The sequence below is a fragment of the Miniopterus natalensis genome, chromosome 7 (assembly GCF_054644295.1).
Source record: "Miniopterus natalensis isolate mMinNat1 chromosome 7, mMinNat1.hap1, whole genome shotgun sequence".
In the NCBI taxonomy this organism is placed as follows: Eukaryota; Metazoa; Chordata; class Mammalia; order Chiroptera; family Miniopteridae; genus Miniopterus; species Miniopterus natalensis.
In genome coordinates this window covers 35,756,008-35,763,168 of record NC_142087.1, presented here as the reverse complement: position 1 = coordinate 35,763,168, position 7,161 = coordinate 35,756,008, and positions in this window count along the sequence as shown.

The following is a 7,161-nucleotide window of genomic DNA, read 5'->3' as shown; positions in this document are numbered from 1 at the left end:
AAACAGGTGCAGGGAAAAAACAGATGTACAAACAGCCAACAGGTATAAAAAGATTCACTTCACTAACACCCAAGACACAAAATAAGACCAAGGGACAGTGTTTCACTGATCTAATTGGGAGAAAACAGGAAAACACAGAGTTTTGGAGGGACAGAGGAGGATAGGTAGATATGAAACAGCATATAAACCCATAGAAGAGGCTTTCTGTAAGAAAATTTAGCCATATGTATGTAAAGCCTTCACCCAGTAATTTCACTTCTAGGAATTTTTCCTCAAGATATAATGAGAATTCTGCACTGATTTAACAGAATCAGCATTCTTTATATACTTTATGTGATATATTTAAATAAAGATTTAAATATAAAGATGTTATTTACAGCATCATTTATTATGGAAAAAACTGGAAATAAGATACTGGCTAAGTTAATTATGGTTTACACGTAAGATGGAATACTATGCAGACATTTTTAAAATATGTTTTCTAAAAATATTTATGACAGTAGAAAATATTTGCAACATGCACCATAAAGTTGGAGGAGGAAAGTAGGCTACAGAATAACAGGCCCACAAAGCACGGTCCTGGTTCTGTGAAGCAAAGACAAATGCACATTCTGGATGGACAGGGTCAGAAGGATGCGGCAGTCCGAGCAGCCGCCCGTCTTTGAACGGGAGAACTACCCCGCCCTGCCTGACATGGTTTCTAAATCTACAATAACAATGTATTTGTGTAGAATCCAAAAAGGCCTCCAACATTATTTAAACAAAGTAGCAAAAACTGTATTAAAACCTTCAGTAGTGTTACTGCCCCCCAAACACAGTAGACACCATGATGTAAACACAGTCCTCCGTCCCTACTCTGAAAAATACCCCTGTGCCAGCACTGTGACCAGGGCCCTGAGATGAGGGAGGCAGGGAAAGGGGTCAGAGGACAGAGGAGCCTACCTGCTGGAGGCATGGATGGGCTTGTAGGTGGGTCATCAGGGCAGGGAAGACTCAGAGAGAGCATTTCGGGTGGAGCCAGGGAATGTGGATGAGATCAGCATGGGACCCAAAACGGGGCTCCAACCAGAGGGCAGAGTGAGGGTGCAGCACCCTGCTGAGATAGGATAACTGCAAGGGAGTTCTCCATGGCACTGTGTGGCACTTCCTGTCTTCTGCTCAAATGACGAGTCGTCTCTGATTGCTTTGTTCCCTGCGGACCCTCCCAGCACTGGCTTTCTTGCTACCCTCTGGTGGGCCAAGACTTGCGCCCCCAGATAACTACAGGGCCACTCCCTCCCACGGTAGGTCTTAAGGGAGGAGAAGGAGAAGTCCAAGTAAGTGGGAAAATGGTGGCCCCATGGCCAGAACTGGGGAATCACTGGTACTAAGGCAGAAATGTTTGGGGAAGTGTAAGAAGCTACATGATGGGGGAGAGCCACCAGGTCAAGAAACAATGTCCCCGAGGCTTTATGAATTGACCAGCTGTGACAAGTGGCTGATCTCAACTATTCTGAGTGGATCAAAGACGATTTTCAGACCCAATATCCTGAAATGCAACATAATCCTGACCTGCAGACTTAAATTGTCTTTTGACTGTGGGTGCTGTGCAGTTTTCAAAGCACTTTCGCACCCATCACCTCCTTGGGTCTGGGGAGGTAACAGAGCAGGTAGCATGCCCATCTGAGGCTCAGAAAAGTTAAACAACTTGCCTGAAAGCTCACAGGGTAGTAGGTGTCAGAACCATCTGGACTTGGCACCCTGGCACCAGGTTCTTCACATACAAACCCAGGTGTTACAGTGCTGCATTTCAGTTAAATAAAGACATAAAGTTCTGCCTCATATACTCTGACAGCAGAAGTAAAGGCTCCTGAAGAGATGAGAGCAAACATTTCTAAGAGGGTCAGTGGGAGGGTAAGCACAGACGGAAGAGCCACATGGAGCTTCTGTACAAACAGCAAGGTGAGCCCATCACCTGGAAGGGGCTGTGGCTGTCAAACAAGCCAGCCTAGCAGGGCCCAGTTGGTGTGGCCCTTCCAAGGGTGCTCCCAAATTTAAACACAACTCTGGCTCTGCCACTCACCTCCAGGGGAGCATCCATTGCATCTGAACTTGAACCCAGGATCAGAGAGGCATGCACCCTGCTGGGCCGCCAGCACACCCACAGCCCCCAGTGCCAGAGGAGAGAACAAGGCAGGCCCTTACTCTCCAGCCCCCAGTGGCCTGCAAGGGCCAGCAGTCCAGAGGGATCCCATGGGAATTGTACACCAGGCAGCCCCAAGCTGCCCATGGGGCTGAGCACCAAATGTGGTTTGTGAGACCCAGGACGGGCCTTAATGTTTGTCAGTCAGTGCAAACTCAGAGTCAAGTAGCCTGTGAAGGCGCAGCAGGAGGGACCTGTGACACTGCTGGTGGTGGCAGGAATGTGCACACCACAGGCCGCTACATATGCCAACATGCCTGCTGAGGTCCTGGATGTGACACTGGCTGCAAGATGTCACCTCTGAGGAGTCGCTGTATTTTATCCCACAACTACCTGTGAATCTAGGATGATCTCAAAATAAAAAGTTAAAAAAATGAAACCATGCTGCTCAGCTATTGTGGTGGACAACGAGCTCAAAAAGCCGTATTCCCACTGACCTCGAGAGGTCGACAATTATTTGAGACTCCCTCCCACTCATGCCTGCGGGTTCTCCCACACCACGCAGCGGGCACATTTGATTTAGGGGGCGGGGGCACTGCCAGGCTAAAAAGTGGATGGGTGGGTGGGGGCGAGGGCCACGGAATCAGCATTGGGGGCAAGGGTGTGATCTTATTGGAAACAAGGGGCTCATAAAAAATCTGTAAGACTGAGATGAGAATGAAATCCTGCAACCCCACCCCCTTCCTCAGAGGATGCCCTGGAAACCCTACACCAGAGGATCCCCCAGCCGGTAGGGGCACCCCGGGTACAGGGGCCGCTGGACTTGTCTCACCAAAAGCCGAGCCAGGGTGCACGCGCCCCGCGCCCTAAGCGTGTGCGCAGGTGGGGGTCAGACCTCACCCCCCAGCCCCGCCCCTCCCACCACGCAGGCTGCTCGGCTGGGCTTGACCGCGGGGAGGGGGCGCAGAGAGAAGGGGCGAGGGGGCCGGCTTCCAGGCAGCAGGCAGCGGAAGGCCCGAGGGGCCCCCTTCTCCAGGACCCCGATCAACTGCAGCTCCGCCTCTGCCCGCGGGGTCCCCCACCGAGACCCTCGCAGACAAAAGCGTCTGGGGCGAAGGAGCCGCCCCTGCAAAGTGCAGAAGCGCCAGATCCTATCAGCCAGTAACCCAAAGGCGCACGCACTGCTGCCCGCAAGTTCGGGCACGCTCGGGCCGGGCGCGGGCAGCGAGAAGCCGCCGCCGGGCGCGCCCTGGGAGGCTGGGCCGGGGGCGCGCCGGGAGGCTGGGGTCCCGTCCAGGGGCGGGGGCCGGCTGTGGTGCCCCCGTCGCCGGTTCCGAGGCTCCTCCGGGGGAGGAGGAGGCACGGGGAAGGCCCTCCCCCGGCCCGGGCCCCTGAAGCCCCTCCACCGTGCGGCGTGCCGGGCGCCTCCCGCTCGTGGAACAAAAGAGCCGCTCCCGCGGAGGGTCCGGAGCCCGCGCGGACCAGCCGATGGCTCAGCCCTCCGAGCGCCGGAGCCCCAGCTGGACCCCACCGGGCTGCGGGCTTTGTGTCCGCGCAGGGGCGGGAAGGACGGCAGGACCCTGCATATCACAGACGGCGCCCGCGCGCCAAAGCCGTCGCCTGAGTGGGCCCCCCCGCACCGCTCAGTGCTCTGCGGGGCACCCCATTCATTCACAGGGGGCGCAGACAGCCGGCCGGGCTCACCTTGCTCTTGACTTCCACCGCGCTGCAGTCGTAGAAGCGCAGGGTCTGAGACTTGTGGAAACTCCGGTTCATGGTTCCGGCCCCACTCAGCCCCGTCTTCGCCCTCGCCCCGCTCCAGGGGCTCCAGAAGGACGCTGGGGGCGGCGCCCCCCGCCGCGGCCTCGGTCGCGGCCCGCGCTCCCCGGCCGCGGGGCTGCTTGGACTGCGGCGGCCCGAGCTGGGCTGGCCGCGCGCCTTGGGGACTTCAGCGGCCGCGCGCGGGAGGAGCCGAGGACGCCGGCGCGCGCCGCCCAGAGCACCCGCCCCCCGAGCACCCGCCGCCAATCCCCGCCCCGCGCCCCAAGGAACCGCCCCATACAGGAGCCGCCCCGCGGCCGAGAACCCTGCTCCCAGGACCCGCCCCCTTAAGGCCCGCCCCGTGTTTCGAGCACCGCCCCCCAGAGCCCGCAGCGCTCCCCAAGGACCCGCCCCCGAGCCCTAAGGACCCTCGTCGGGCCCCAAACCCCGAGGACCCGCCCCGCGAGGACCCGCCCGGCGCCTTGAGGACCTGCCCCACGAGAGCCCGCCCCCGAGCACCCGAGCCAATTAAACTCTCCAGGTGCCCCGAGGACCCGCCTCCAAACCCCGCCCCGCACGCCGAGGACCCGCCCCCGAGGCTGCTGCCGGTGGAAGGTGCGCGCTTCTGTGCGCGCAATCCCCAGCCCCGGCGCAGAAGCGTCTCCCCCGCCCCCGCCCCGGTGCCGCGTTCCCACCTCCGCGCCCGCGCGCTCTCTCTCGGGCTCACCCTCGCTTCCCTCGCCGTGCGGAGGAAGGGGGCTGCTTTGGGCTGAGTTTTGCCATCATATTGGATGACATGGGAACCACACTAGGTCACTGAGTGTTCACATCTTTAATACAGATCGCCAAACTGCATTACCCACAATTTGGTTTTCATTTCATTTCACTACATGTCCTGTTACGTGCAGGATACGATCACAGAGGCAGAGAATTACAGTCCCGGCGCGTAAGAGAAACACTGGGCTGGCCGGGGTCGGGACATGCAGACAGATCCAAAACAGGGCGCACGGGAAGCAAGCAAACCAACACGAACGCCGAGATTCCCCCAGAGGCGGGCAAATTACTCCACACAGACGGGCTGAGGATGTCCACTGGTCTGAAAGGCAGAAAGAAACTGGTGTATCAGTTTATAGATAATAAACTTGGAATAAAAAATGTCCAAGTGATACATACTCGGCAAGCTGAGAGAGCAAACTGCACAGAGAGAGGCGCTTTCTCTCAAAGGACAACGTCCTAAGCCGAACGCCGACCCTGAGCAGAGTCGCCGGTTCCTGCTGACTGCTGAGTGGACAGCCTTGTCCTGCGTGGGTAGGACAGGCTCGGGCGCATGCTCCAGGGGCACGAGGGGCTGAGGGGGGATGCGTAGAATTCTAGGGCGGGGATGGCACCTGCACGGCTCCTCCACTGATAAATTACGCCATTTCCCTTTGTAATTAGTATCTATGAGGGAAGGTAGTTTGAGATTATGCTAATGTCCCATTCCTCATTAAAAATAAAGCACTATTTGTGTGCAGACTCGAAGATTATCAGCAAAATTATTTTATAAAAAGTCACTATATAGTTAATACTGCTGACATTTTTTACTAAAGCAGTAAAGTGTCTTTGGGCCAGGTTTCCTGGGAATGTGCTGTGTACATTTGTCCATCACGGTCTCCTCCCCATCACGGTTACAAAATGCAAGAAACTATGTTCTGAAAAAAGATATTCATTCATGACCACTAGTTCTGAATTTGTAGTTGAAAGTATGACCACACACTCTTAGTTTATGCAGAGTAAACATGTCTATATGGTTGCTGAAGTTTGGTTTATAATTTAAACATTAATAATTTTTAAATTTTTATTGGAAAAGCTTCCCTTCTGGAAAAGACTTTTTGTTTAAAAATAAACCACCGTAGCCCTGGCTGGGTGGCTCAGCTGATTAGAGTATCATCCTGATACACCAAGGTTGAGGGGCTGATCCTCGATCAGGGCACATAGAAGAGGCAACCAATGGATGGATCAGAAAAATAAATAACCATACTGCGCATGATTTTATGAGTGGGATAAAGTAGTTTGGGGGGCACCTCCTTCAAAAAGCTGTGGAAAACTAACCTTAGCTATTATCTAGCAGCATTACATATTTTTCCTCTCAAAATGTGTAACTAGATCATTTGTGTGAATGATGGTATTTGTATGTTTGCAAACTGACAACGTGGTGGATTTAGAGAACCCGTATCAATACAAGATTCTGGCCACGCGCACTTGTCTGCCTGGCTTCATGCCTGCCCTGGTCCCGCCTGTGTTCCTCACGGTGACATCTGCCCCCAAGACACTGAATGTGTGTGCTCCCCAATCTCTGTCTCTGGCCTTCTCACTTATTCCCTGCTAACAAGTGAACTGATGTGGTTTTTATTTATTTAAAAATAACATCAAATAAAGGTAAGTTAATTCAGAGAAGCCAAGATAGTATTTTAACTGAATAGACTTCAAAAATACAGTATTTTAAAAGCTGATGCTGCCCTGGCCAGCGTTCCCAGTGGTTAGAGCACCAGAGGGTCATGGGTTTGATTCCTGGTCAAGGCGAGTGTGGAAGGCAACTAGTTGAGATCTCTCTCTCATTAATGTTTTTCTCCCCCTCCCTTCCACTCTCTCTAATAAGCAATGGAAAAAAATACCCACTCCTTGGGTGATTTAAAAAAAAAAAAAAAAAGGCTGACATTACATAGGAAAAGAAATATTTTAAAGTATAAAATTTTTTGTGACTATCATATAAAAAAAACTGTTTCCTTCCCTTCTCAATTTCTAATAATCTTTTAGGACAGTTTTTAAAACCTCCACTGACTATTAATCTGTAGTTCAATTTTCCATTTCCAAATAATAAACACAGGGGTGGGCAAAAGCAGGTCTACAGTCGTGCCTGAGTTTACAGCTGTTGTGATCATTAGAACCTGCCTGTCGTTCCGTAGAACTGTAAACCTACTTTTGCCCACTGCTATACACTCATTTTTTTTTTTTTTTACATGTGCAAGAACTCTCACATGTGCTTTTGGAAGCTTGGCTTATATAGAATTTCGCCTAAATTTGTGAGCCTAAAAAATTGTTTAAAAACCAGTAACTAGCCTAACATAAGAAGACTCAGCATCAGAAGTTGAACTACAGCTAAAATCCAATTGGAAGTCAGAATTCCTTTATCACAGCAATTCTCTTCAGGGCCGATCCTGCCCCCACCCCCCAGGGACCCTTGGCAATGAGTTTTGGTTGTCAGCCCTGGGCAAAGGGTAGGGTAGAGGAAGGAATGC